This window comes from Papio anubis, chromosome 9 (genome assembly GCF_008728515.1).
Source record: "Papio anubis isolate 15944 chromosome 9, Panubis1.0, whole genome shotgun sequence".
NCBI lineage: Eukaryota > Metazoa > Chordata > Mammalia > Primates > Cercopithecidae > Papio > Papio anubis.
In genome coordinates, this window is record NC_044984.1 from 6,981,911 (window position 1) to 6,995,428 (window position 13,518).

Sequence of the window (13,518 nt, forward strand, 5' to 3'; positions counted from 1 at the left end):
GAAAAGCAGAGTTAGAGGAAAAGATAGAGAACTTGGTTTTGGACATGTTGAGTTGAGATGTCTGTGCCTCAGGTAAATGGAGAAGTGAAGTGGAAGGTTAGATGTACGAGCCTGGGGCTCAGAAAAAAGTTCTCTGTTGGAGATAGAAATTTGGGATCTCATGGTGAGGGGAGCGGGCTCGGGACACCCGTGGTCCCACTTTGGGAGGCCAAGACGGGCAGATCACCTGAGGATAGGAGTTTGAGATCAGCCTGGCCAACATGGCAAAACCCTGTCTCTACTAAAAATACAAAAACAACCCGGGCGTGGTGGCTCACGCCTATAATCCCAGAACTTTGGGAGGCTGAGGCAGGCGGATCATGAGGTCAGGAGATCGAGATCATCCTGGCTAACACGGTGAAACCCTGTCTCTACTAAAAATACAAAAAAATTAGTGGGCATGGTGGTGCGTGCCTGTAGTCCCAGCTGCTCGGGAGGCTGAGGCAGGAGAATCACTTGAACCCAGGAGGTGGAGGTTGCAGTGAGCTGAGATCTCGCCACTGCACTCCAGCCTGGGCAACAGAGCAAAATTCTGTCTCAAAAAATAAATAAATAAATAAATAAAATTGGAACTCATTAGAATGTGCAGTAGTGTGCTGGAGCTGGCTTGTACAGGCTTGTGAAAGCTGATTGTTAAGTTTTCATTAATTCCCTGAACCGGTTAAACACAGCATTTTTTTTTTTAAGACAGAGCCACTCTGTTGCTCCTAAAATTGTATGAGCTTATAATTTAATTATATTAAAAACAGTTAAAAACAGAGGTACACCGTACTTAAAACTCATCACTCTATAATTCTTTTACTACGTATTTTGTGAAGACTGCTGTAAGAAAATACCACAAACTTAGTGGCTTAAACAACAGAAATTTCTTTCTTTCTTTCTTTTTTGGAGATGGAGTTTTGCTCTTGGAACCCAGGCTGCAGTACCATCTCGGCTCACTGCAACCTCTGCCTCCTGAGTTCAAGCGATTCTCCTGCCTCAGCTTCCTGAGTAACTGGGACTACAGGCACATGCACCACCATGCCTGGCTCATTTTGTATTTTTGGTAGAGATGGGGTTTCACCATGTTGGCCAGGCTGGTCTCGAACTCCTGACCTCACATGATCCCCCCTCCTCGGCCCCTCCCAAAGTGCTGGGATTACAGGGAATCGCTCCCCAGGAGGGAAGACGTTCAAGATCAAGGTGTCAGCAGCAGGTCTGGTTTCTGGAGGTCTCTCCTAAGCTTCTGCAGACGGCTGTCTTCACTGAGTCCCCAGAGGCCTTTTTTTTTTTTTGAGACAGAGCCTCAAAAAAACGCGTGTGTGTCCCATTTTTCACATTCAAATTATTATTTTTGACTCCCAGGCTAGAGTGCAGTGGCCTGATCTTGGCTCACCGCAACTTCTGCCTCCTGCGATTTCCTGCCTCATTCTCCTGCTCATACAGTCTTTGTGCACCAGCAGCCCTGGGGTCTATGTTCTGCATGTACACCTCTTCCCAGCTCCATGTTCCTAACTCCATGTTCAGGGAGCTGCAGCTTGAACAGCCGCAAGGGAGGATAAGATCAGGTAAAATAAGCAAATGCGTAATCAAGGGGCTTTTGTTCTGACTTTTGAGACGGAGTCTCGCTTGTCGCCCAGGCTGGAGTGTAGTGGCCGGGATCTCAGCTCACTGCAGCCCGGCCCCCGGCTTTACTTACTCACCCTGCCTCAGCCTCCCCGAGTAGCTAGGACTATAGGCGCCTCACACCTCGCCTCGCTAGTTTTTTTGTATTTTTAGTAGAGACAGGGTTTCATCATGTTAGCCAGGATGGTCTCGATCTCCTGACCTTGTGATCCGCCTGTCTCAGCCTCCCAAAGTGCTGGGATTACAGGCTTGAGCCACCGCGCCCGGCCTTTGGAGAGCCTCTTATTAAACATTTACCAGCACATCACAACTACAGATACTACTTAAAATCTTGTGTTTTTTTTGTTGTTGTTTTTGTTAGTTTTTTTTTTTTTTTTTTTGAGACAGATTCTTGCTCTGTTGCCCCCAGGCTGGAGGTCAGTGGTGCAATCTCACCTTACTGGAAGCTGTGCCTCCTGGATTCAAGCGATCCTTCTGCCTCAGCTTCCCGAGTAGCTGGGATTTTAGGCTCACACAACCACACCCCACTAATTTTTGTATTTTTAGTAGAGGTGGGGTTTCTCCATGTTGGCTAGTCTGGTCTCAAACTCCTGACCTCTGGTGATCCACCTGCCTCGGCAGCCCAAAGTGTTGGGATTACAGGCATGAGCCACCGCACCCCACCAAAATCTTGAGAGTATAATTTGAATGTGGCCGCGTGGTGGCTCACGCCTGTAATCCCAACACTTTGGGAGGCCAAGGTGGGTGGATCACTTGATGTCAGGAGTTTGAGACCAGTCTGGCCAACCTGGTGAAACCCCATCTCTACTAAAAATACAAAAATTAGGTGGGCAAGGTGGCGATCCCCTGTAATCTCGGCTACTTGGGAGGCTGAGGCACAAGAATCGCTTGAACTGGGAGGCAGAGGTTGCAGTGAGCCGAGATCATGCCACCGCACTCCAGCCTGGGCATCAGAGTGAGACTCCATCTCAAAAATAATAATTTGAATGTGAAAAATGGGACACACACACATACGCACACAAACAAACATACATCTTGTTTTGCAAACTCTATGGCTAGTAGATATACAAAGAAAGCCTTTTGAGTATCAGTGATTTGCAAGGAGCGGTGTGTCAAGATACTTGGCCAGGCACGGTGGCTCACGCCTGTAATCCCAGCACTTTGGGAGGCCAAAGCAAGCAGTTCACCTGAGGCCAGGGGTTCAAGACCAGCCTGACCAACATGGTGAAACCCCATCTCTACAAAAAATACAAAAAATTAGCTGGGTGTGGTGGTGAACGCCTGTAATCCCAGCTACTTGGAAGGTTGAGGCAGAAAAATCACTTGAACTCAGGAGGCGGAGGTTTGCAGTAAGCCAAGATTGCTCTGCTGTACTCTAGCCTGGGTGACAGAGCAAGACTCTGTCTCAAAAAAAAAAAAACCTTTCTATTGAGTCACAAAAATTCTGAAGAAATGGTATTAAAGGACAATTCATATGGACAGTTATTATCTCACATAAAAATAAATCAAGAGGCTCTGGAAAGTGGATGGTTCCTTGCTCTTATGAGACAGCAGTAAGAAAGAACTGTCAGTGGTCCCACTTCAGTCTCTGATAGCTATGTGCAGCCATCACATGACACTGAGAAGACTCAATTAGAGAAGTCAGCACTGTGGACTGCAGTCCTGGAAGACATGGTAGAGCTGAAGGATCAGCCAACTTTGAAACTCAGCTCTAGCTCCCTGTCTCCAGTGGCCTAACGGACATCTCTATGAGGATGTTTGGCTCTGTGTCCCCACCCAAATTTGATCTCAAATTGTAGTCCCCGTAATCCCCACATCTAGGGAAGGACCTGGTGGGAGTTGATTGAATCATGGGTGTGGTTTCCCCCATGTTGTTCTTGTGATAGTGAGTGAGTTCTCATGAGATCTGATGGTTTTATGTTTGACAGTTCCTCCTTCACACTCTCTGTCACCTGCCACCATGTAAGATATGCCTGCTTCCCCTTCTGCCATGATTGCAAAGTTCCTGAGGCCTCCCCAGCCAGGCAGAACTGTGAATCAATTAAACCTCTTTTCTTTATAAATTACCCAGTCTCGGGCAGTTCATTATAGGAGTGTGAAAACAGACTAATACAATGTTCCATTACCACTAACTAGTTGGATATATTCATCTTCTCCATGTCCTATGTCCATTCAGTTGCTGAGTCTTGTTGAGTCTTCCTCTCCATCCCTACCTCCTTACTCCATACACTTATCATCTTCAGCTTCCTAAACTTTCAAGATTCTTCTACCTTCATTGAATCATATGCCAGATATATACCATATATATACATATGCATTTTCTATCTATTTTAAGAACTTAAAGTAACATTTTAGAATTTATTGAGTTTTTCTACTTCTCTCTATCCAATAGTCTATTCTATTATTAGAAACAATAAGGTGGGCTGGGTGTGGTGGCTCATGCCTGTAGTCCCAGCACTTTAGGAGGCTGAAGCAGACAAATAGCTTGAGCCCAGGAACTCAAGAGCAGCCTGGGCAACATAGCAAAACCTCGTCTCTACAAAACACACACACACACAGACACACACAGACATACACACACAAAAATTACCCAGGCATGGTGGCGTGTGCTTGTAGTCCCAGCTACTTGGGAGGCTGAGGTAGGAGGATTGGTTGAGCTTGGGATGTCAAGGCTGCAGTGAGCTGTGATCACACCACTGCACTCTAGCTTGAGTAACAGACCAAGACCCTATTTCTAAAGAAAAAAGTCCGGCGCGGTGGCTCAAGCCTGTAATCCCAGCACTTTGGGAGGCTCAGACGGGCGGATCACAAGGTCAGGAGATCGAGACCATCCTGGCTAACACAGTGAAACCCCATCTCTACTAAAAATACAAAAACTAGCTGGGCTGCAGGTGGCGGGCACTCCAGCCCCGGAAGCTACTGGAGCTGAGGCAGGAGAATGGCGCGGAACTCCGGGAGGCAGCTTGCAGTGAGCTGAGATCCCGCCACCGCACTCCAGCCTGGGTGGTGACAGAGTCAGACCCGCCTCAAAAAAAAAAAAAAGAAAAAGAAGGCCTGGGCCGGGCGTGGTGGTTCACAGCTGTAATCCCAGCACTTTGGGAGGCCGAGGTGGGCAATCACCTGAGGTCAGGAGTTCGAGACCAGCCTGGCCAACATGGTGAAACCCCATCTCTACTGGGTAAAATACAAAAATTAGCTGGGCATGGTGGGGAACACCTGTAATCCCAGCTACTCGGGAATTTGAGGCAGGAGAATCGCTTGAACCTGGGAGGCAGATGTTTCAGTGAGCCAAGATCACATCATTGTACTCCAGCCTGGGGGACAAGAGTGAGATTTTGTCTCAAAAAAAAAAAAAAAAAAAAAAGGAAGTCTGGGCATGGTGGTTCATGCCTGTAATCCCAGCATTTTGGAAGGTTAAGGCTGGAGAATCTCTTGAGCCCAGGAATTGGGGAGTAGCCCAGGGAACACAGTGAGACCCCATCTCTACAAAACACCACCATCTGGGCATGGTGGCATGCCCGGGTAATCCATAGGGTGATTCTAGTTACTTGGGAGTCCAGGGCATTACTTGAGCCCAGGAGTTTGAGGCTGCAATGAGTTGTGTTCCCAAACTGCACTCCAGTTTCAGTGACAAAGCAAGACCCCATCTCAGGCCGGGGACAGTGGCTCATGCCTGTAATCCCAACACTTTGAGAGGCTGAGGCAGGTGGATTGCTTGAGCCCAGGAGTTTGAGATTAGCCTGGCCAACATGGCAAAACCCCATCTCTACTAAAAATAATAATAATTAAAAAAACTGGCCGTGGCGGTGCGCACCTGTAATCCCAACTACTCAGGAGGCTGAGGCATGAGAATCGCTTGACGGAAGCAGAGGTTGCAGTGAGCCAAGATTGCACCACTGCACTCTAGTCTGGGCGACAGAGTGAGACCCTGTCTTAAAAAAAAAAAAAAAAAAAGAAATAATAAGGTGGCAGGATATATGATATATAGAGAAAAATCAATACTAAAATCAATAGTTATGACAGTATGATACTACAGCAGAAATAGATACAGAGATCAATGGAAGATAATAGAGTCCAGGAATAAAACCCATATATATGATAAAGATGGCATTTCAAATCAGTAGAGAAGGATGGGATTAATCAATGAATGATGTAGAAAAAAATTGGCTCCCCTTTTGGCTCCCCTACCTCACACTATATACCAACCTATTCTAGATGTAATAAAGACCGAAAAATATTTAAATACCATCAAAATATTCAAGAGAATATTCTCATAACTTTAGGGGTGAAAAGGCTTTTCTGAACCAGACCCACAGTTCAGAAGCCTTATGCAAGAGACTGGTAGTTTGAACTACACACAAATATCAAATTTCTGTAAGGTGACACTCTATAAGCAAAGTGAAATGAAAAAGTAGGAAAATATTTTCAACATGTACAAGAGACAAGAAGTTAATGTGTCTGTGTGGTGGTTTAAAAATACGTCCACAAATTCTGTGATACTCCTCCTTTCAAGAGGTGAGCCTAATTCCCCCCAACTTGAGTGTGGGCTGGACTTAGTGACTGGCATCTAAAGAATAGCATAAAGTGGAAGTGATGGTGTGTGACTTTGGAGACTCAGTTAAAGGCAGAGTGGCTTTCATCTTGGTCTCTTTCTCTCTTGGATCACTTGCTCTGGGGGAAGCCAGCTGCCATGTTATGAGGACATTCAGGTCCTATGGAGAAGTCCAGATGGTAAGGAACTGTCTTGCCAACAACCATGTGAGTGAGCCATCTTGGAAGCAAATCCTTCAGCCCCAGCCAAGCCTTCAGATAACTGCAGCTGCAGCCAACCGTTTGACTGCAACCCACCTGGGCCACTCTTGGATTCCTAAGAAACTGAGATAATACATTTTGCTGTTTTAAGCTGCTACATTTTGAGATAATTTGTTATACAGCTATAATCAGTTAACAGTTGCACTTGGCTGACTGGGCATGGTGGCTCATGCCTGTATCCCCAGCACTTTGAGGGGCCAAGGGAGGAGAATCGCTTGAGCCCAGGAGTTCGAGACCAGTCTGTGCAACATAGTGAAACTCCATCTTTACCAAAAAAGCTAAAAATTATCTTGGCAAGGTGAGGCGCACCTGCAGTCCCAGCTACTCAGGAGGCTGAGGTGGGAGGATTGCTAGAGCCAGGGGGCCAAGGGTGCAATGAGCTATGATCACACCACTGCACTATAGGCTGAGTAACACAGTGAGACCTTGTCTCTAAAAATAATAATAATGATGTACCTATTTTTTTAAAGTTTTTAAAGTCATGTTTATTGAAGTATGAATTTACATTCAGTAAAATTCACCTTGTTCGTTGGTTGCGGTGGCTCACACCTGTAATCCTAGCACTTTGGGAGGCTGAGGTGGATGGATCACTTGAGGCCAGGAGTTCAAGACCAGCCTGGCCAACATAGCAAAAACCCATCTCTACTAAAAATACAAAAAAATTAGCTGGGCGTGGTGGCATGTGCTTGTAATCCCAGCTACTCGGAAGGTTGAGGCACTAGAATTGCTTGAACCCAGGAAGCAGAGGTTGCAGTGAGCTGAGATCGTGCCATTTCACTCCAGCCTGGGGGACAGAGCAAGACTCCATCTCAAAAATCAAAACAAACAAACAAACAAAAAACACCCTGTTAAGTATAAGCTCTGACAAATGCATAGTCATATCATAATCAAGACATAGAACAATTGTAGAATCACTCTTAACAGTTCCCTCAAAATCAAGAAGTCAACCCCTTCTTGATCCCAAGGAACTCATTGACCTGTTTTTCTGTCAAAAGGGTCAAATTTAATCAGTAAAATGATCTGCGGTACTATGGAAAAATGTGTAAGCATAGAAAACACAAAACCAACTTTTTTTAAAAAGTGAGATACTTAAAAAGTTCACCATACCAACAAAATGAAGGTAGCTTCACATTTTACTACAGATATGCAGATATTCATCAAAGTCCACCATTGTCATATATATGGCTCAACAGTAATATTTAAGAATATACTGGCCGGGGCCGGGAGTGGTGGCTCATGCCTGTAATCCCAGAACTTTGGGAGGCTGAGAAGGGCGGATCATGAGGTCAGGAGATCGAGACCATCCTGGCCAACATGGTGAAACCCCATCTCTACTAAAAATAGAAAAATTAGCTGGGCGTGCTTGTGGGTGCCTGTAATCCCAGCTACTCAGGAGGCGGAGACAGGAGAATCACTTGAATCAGGGAGTCAGAGTTGCGGTGAGCCGAGATCATGCCACTGCACCGCAGCCTGGTGACAGAGCAAGATTCTGTCTCAAAAAAAAAAAGAAAAAAGAAAAAATACTGGCCAGGCATGGTGGCTCATGCCTGTAATCCCAGCACTTTGGGAGGCTGAGGCGGGCAGATCACCTGAGGTCAGGAGTTCGAGACCAGCCTGGCCAACATGGTGAAACTCCGTCTCTACTAAAAACACAAAAATTAGCCAGGTGTGGTGGCACATGCCTGTAATCCCAACTACTCGGGAGGCTGAGGTAGGAGAATCACTTGAACTCAGGAGGTGGAGGTTGCAGTGAGCTGAGATTGTGCCATTGCACTCCAGCCTGGGTGACAAGACGGAAACTCTGTCTCAAAAAAAAAAAAAAAAAAAGAATATACTGTAAAATAACAATCTTTAGAAGAGTTAGAATAATGTGATTTTCGTTTGTTTTTTTTCGAGACAGGGTTTCTCTCTGTCATCCAGGCTGGAGCGTAGTGACGCAATCTTAGCTCACTGCAACCCCTGTCTCTCAGGTTCAAGAGATTCTCATAGCTCAGCCACGTGAGTAGCTGGGATTATAGGCGTGTGTCACCATGCCAGCTAATTGTTTTATTTGTATTTATTATTATTTTTTTTGAGACAGAGTCTTACTCTGTCACCGAGGCTGGAGTGCAGTGGCGCGATCTCAGCTCACTGCAATCTCTGCCTCCTGGGTTCAAGCGATTCTCCTGTCTCAGCCTCCCCAGTAGCTGGAATTACAGGAATGTGCCACACCATACCCGGCTAATTTTTTTTTTTTTTAAAGTAGATATGGGGTTTTACCATGTTGGCCAGGCTGGTCTCGAACTCCCAACCTCGTGATCCGCTCGCCTCAGCCTCCCCAAGTGCTGGGATTACAGGTGTGAGCCACTAAACCCGGCCAATTTTTGTATTTTTAGTAGAGAAAGGGCTTCACCATTTTGGCCAGGCTGGTCTCAAACTCCTGAACTCAAGTGATCAGCCCACCTCAGCCTTACAAGTGCTGGGATTAGAGGCGTGAGTCACTGCACCTAGCCCTCAAAATCTATTTTTTAACATATTAAGATTGGCAAAGTACATACCATTTGACCCAGAAATCCTACGTTCTAAGAATGTACGCCAGGCACGGTGGCTCCTGCCTGTCTGTAATCCCAGCATTTTGGGAAGCAGAGGCGGGCAGATGGCTTCAGCCCAAGAGTTCAAGACTAGCCTCGGCAATGTGGAGAAATCCCCATGTCCACAAAAATTACAAAAAATTAGCTAGGCATGGTGACACATGCCTGTAGTCCCAGCTACCTGGGAGGCTGAGTTGGGAGGATCACCTGAACTTAGGAGGTTGGGGCTGCAGTGATCCATGATGATTGCACCACTGCACTCCAGCCTGGGAAAGAAAAAAAAATGTTTCCCACATAGTCATATTACTCAATGTGTAGTCCATGAATCAAGAGCATCAGCATCGGCCGGGCGCGGTGGCTCAAGCCTGTAATCTCAGCACTTTGGGAGGCCGAGACGGGTGGATCACGAGGTCAGGAGATCGAGACCATCCTGGCTAACCCGGTGAAACCCCGTCTCTACTAAAAAATACAAAAAACTAGCCGGGTGAGGTGGCGGGCGCCTGTAGTCTCAGCTACTCGGGAGGCTGAGGCAGGAGAATGGCGTAAACCCGGGAGGCGGAGCTTGCAGTGAGCTGAGATCCGGCCACTGCACTCCAGCCTGGGCGACAGAGCGAGACTCCGTCTCAAAAAAAAAAAAAAAAAAAAAAGCATTAGCATCACTTGAGAGGTCTACATTTCAATGAGATCCTCAAGCAATTTCTATACACATTAACATTTGAGGAATACTGCTACAGAGTACTCATGCAGAAGAGCAAAGATGTATCTACGGGGATTTAAACAGCGTTATTTGTAATACTGACAGTTTTTTTTAAAAAGTTAATATCCATCAGTAGGGAACAGTTAAAAGTCTAACCAGGCTTGGTGGCACACAGCTGTAGTCCCAACTACTTGAGAGGCTGAGGCAGGTCGATGGCTTGAGCCCAGGAGTTTGAGGCTGTAGTGCACAATGATTGTGGGCAGGAAACAGGACCTCGACGTTGGACCAGAGTCAAGACTGGCTGAAACTGGAAAGAGGCACAGAAAGAACTTCTCCGTAAGACACGCCCGCCAGCACGACAGTTTACCATTGCCATGGCGACACCCGGAAGTTACTGCCTTTTTCCATAACAACCTGGAAGTTACCACCCCTTTTCTGGAAATCTCTGAATAACCCACCCTTTAATTTGCATGTAATTAAAAGTCAGTATAAATGTGACTGCAGCCGTTTCCCTGAGTTGCTGCTTTCCACACTGCGTAGAGGGTGGTCTTGCTCGGTAGGAGCAGGCATAGGGCTGTAAAACTACATCCTCAATAAAGCCATAACTTCTACCACATGCTCAAGAAAGAACCATGAGCCAATATTATTGGGCTAATCGCCAATTTGGGTGCTCACCTGCCCTGCATCAATTGTGCCTGTGAAAAACCATTGCACTCCAGCTGTTACCAGTTGAGAGTAATTGTCCAGGTTCTTAGCGTTTTGAACAAAGAATTGGACAAAACACACAAAGCAAGGCAGTGAAAGCAGAGTTTTGTGGTTTTTTTTTTATTTTATTTTTCCCCCCTGAGACGGAGTCTTGCTCTGTCACCCAGGCTGGAGTTCAGTGGCACGATCTCGGCTCCTGGGTTCAAGCAATTCTCCTGCCTCAGCCTCCTGAGTAGCTGGGATTAGAGGCTTGCCCCACCACGCCCGGCTAATTTTTGTATTCTTAGTAGAGATGGGGTTTCACCACGTTGGCCAGGCTGGTCTCCAACTCTTGACCTCGTGATCCACCAAAAGCAGATTTATTTTAAAGGAAAGTACAATCCACAGGGTGCGAGCAGGCTCGAGCAAGTGGCTCAAGAGCATTGGTAACATAATTTTCTGGGGTTTACATACCCTCTAGAGGTTTCCCATTGGTTCACTCTATGCAAATAAAGTAATGGCCCACCACCAGTCTAATTGGTTGTGGGAGGGGACCAATCAGAATGAAGAGTAGGCCTTCTATCAGTCTCATTGGTTGCGAGAGGGGACCAATCAGAGATACTTTCATTTTTCAACTGCTGTACAGAGAAAAGAGGGTTTGAAAAGGGAGTACCCTCTGATATTCAGTCAGCATGATTCGGCCTTAGGTTCCCTGCCACCAGACCCTGTTCTCCTGCCTCACAGTGAGACTCTCTCTGGAAAAACATAAGAAAGAAAGGAAAGCGGTAGTATATTCACATAATGGAAGACTAGACAACTATGAGGAAAAGAAAGAGATTTATGCTCAGTGACATGAAAGAAGCCCAAGACATGTTAGAATTGAATAATTAGAGGGAAAAAAAAAAACCCTAATCTAATTTTAAAAATCTGTTTTTTTTTTTTTTTTAGACTGAGTCTCACTCTATTGCCCAGGCTGGAGTGCAGTGGTGCGATGTCAGCACACTGCAACCTCTGCCTCTTGGGTTCAAGCGATTCTCCTGCCTTCACCTCCGGAGTAGCTGGGATTACAAATGCCCACCACCACGCCCGGTGAATTTTTGTATTTTCAGTAGAGACAGGGTTCGCCATGTTGGCCAGGCTGGTCTTGAACTCCAGACCTCGGATGATCCGCCCACCTCGGCCTCCCAAAGTGCTGAGATTACAGGCGTGAACCAAAGCGCCTGGCCTTTTTTTTTTTTTTTTTGAGACAGAGTCTCGATCTGTTGCCCAGCCTGGAGTGCAGTGGCGTCATCTTGGCTCACTGCAACCTTTGCCTCCCGGGTTCAAGCGATTCTCGTGTCTCAGCCTCCCAAGTAGCTGAAACTACAGGCACAAGCCACAACGCCTGGCTAATTTTTTTTTTTTTTTTTTTTTTTTTGAGATGGAGTTTCACTCTTGTTGCCCAGGCTGGAGTGCAGTGGCGCGATCTCGGCTCACTGCAACCTCCGCCTCCCGTGTTCAAGTGATTCTCCTGTCTCAGCCTCCGGAGTAGCTGGGATTGGGGCGCCACCACCCCGGCTAATTTTTTGTATTTTTAATAGAGATGGGGTTTCACCATATTGGCCAGACTGGTCTCGAACTCCTGACCTCAGATGATCCAACCCGCCTAGGCCTCCCAAAGTGCTGGGGTTACAGGCGTGAGCCACCACGCCCAGCCTAAATACTACTTTTATAATTGAAAGAGACTCTATCTAGACCAGCCAATGGGGGAAAAATATCAAGGATGTTGTGGAGTATCTAGCTCTCATTACACAGTGTAACTTCAGTTCTTGCCAACTACAAATAAAATAAAACCTTCAATGGCTCCCCCCAGCTTTCAGGATAAAGTCCAGATCCTTTGGTGTGATCCAAGTCTGTTTACTGCTTCTACCATATTCCAACCCCCCACTGCACCTACTGTTCCAGCCAGCAGAACCACCTGCTTTCTCTGCACAGGCATTGAGCTCTTTCTTCTCCAAGTGTTACCACAGGTGATTCCTGTGTCTGAAATCTCTGCCCCGAATATATGGCATCATGTATGTGCATATACTATACAGTGATCCCTAGCACTCAGTAAAAGCTCTATAAATGTTGGGTGTGATTATTACAACATGTCTCATTATATTGAATTACTTGGGTATTTAACCTTGTCATTGAACTGTACACCTCTTGAACATAAAAGATAAGGACTTCCGTGCTTACTGTCCCCGAGGGCCAAGCATGTAGAGCCAGGGACAGATTAAGTGCTTAACAAACGCGTGGCAGGGTGCAGTGGCTCATGCCTGTAATCCCTGCATTTTGGGAGGCCGAGGCGGGCGGATTACTTTAGACCAGAAGTTTCAGACTAGCCTGGGCAACATGGCAAAACCTTGTCTCTACAAAAAATACAAAAAAATTAACTGGGCATGGTGGCGCACAGCTATATTCCCAGGTACTCAGGAGGCTGAGACGGGAGGATTGCTTGAGCCCAGGACGCACAGGTTGCAGTAAGCTATGATTGATCCACTGCACTCCATCCTGGGTGACAGAGGGAAACTCTATTTCAAAACAAAAATAAAAACAAAATAACAAAAGTCTAGCTGGGTGCGGTGGCTCACGCCTGTAATCTCAGCACTTTGGGAGGCCAAGGCGGGTGGATCACAAGGTCAGGAGATCGAGACCATCCTGGCTAACATGGTGAAACCCTGTCTCTACTAAAAATACAAAAAAATTAGCCGGGCCTGGTGGCGGGCGCCTGTAGTCTCAGCTACTCCGGAGGCTGAGGCAGGAGAATGGTGTGAACCTAGGAGGCCGAGCTTGCAGTGAGCCGAGATCCTGCCACTGGACTCCAGCCTGGGCGACAGAGCAAGACTCCATCTCAAAAAAAAAAAAGTGTGTGTTCAAGGACACATTCCTAACCCTTACATCACAACTTTTCTTCCCATCTAATGTGTCTTCCTCTTTCTTCTTGGCCAAGGAAAATCATATCCATTTCTTTCGACTACCTCAAACCACATGGATTTTTCCGTTCTCCACACTCCGACAATACAATAACTTTCATTTGTATAGCACATCTAACTCTTCAGAGTGCTTTCATATTTATTATTTCTTTTT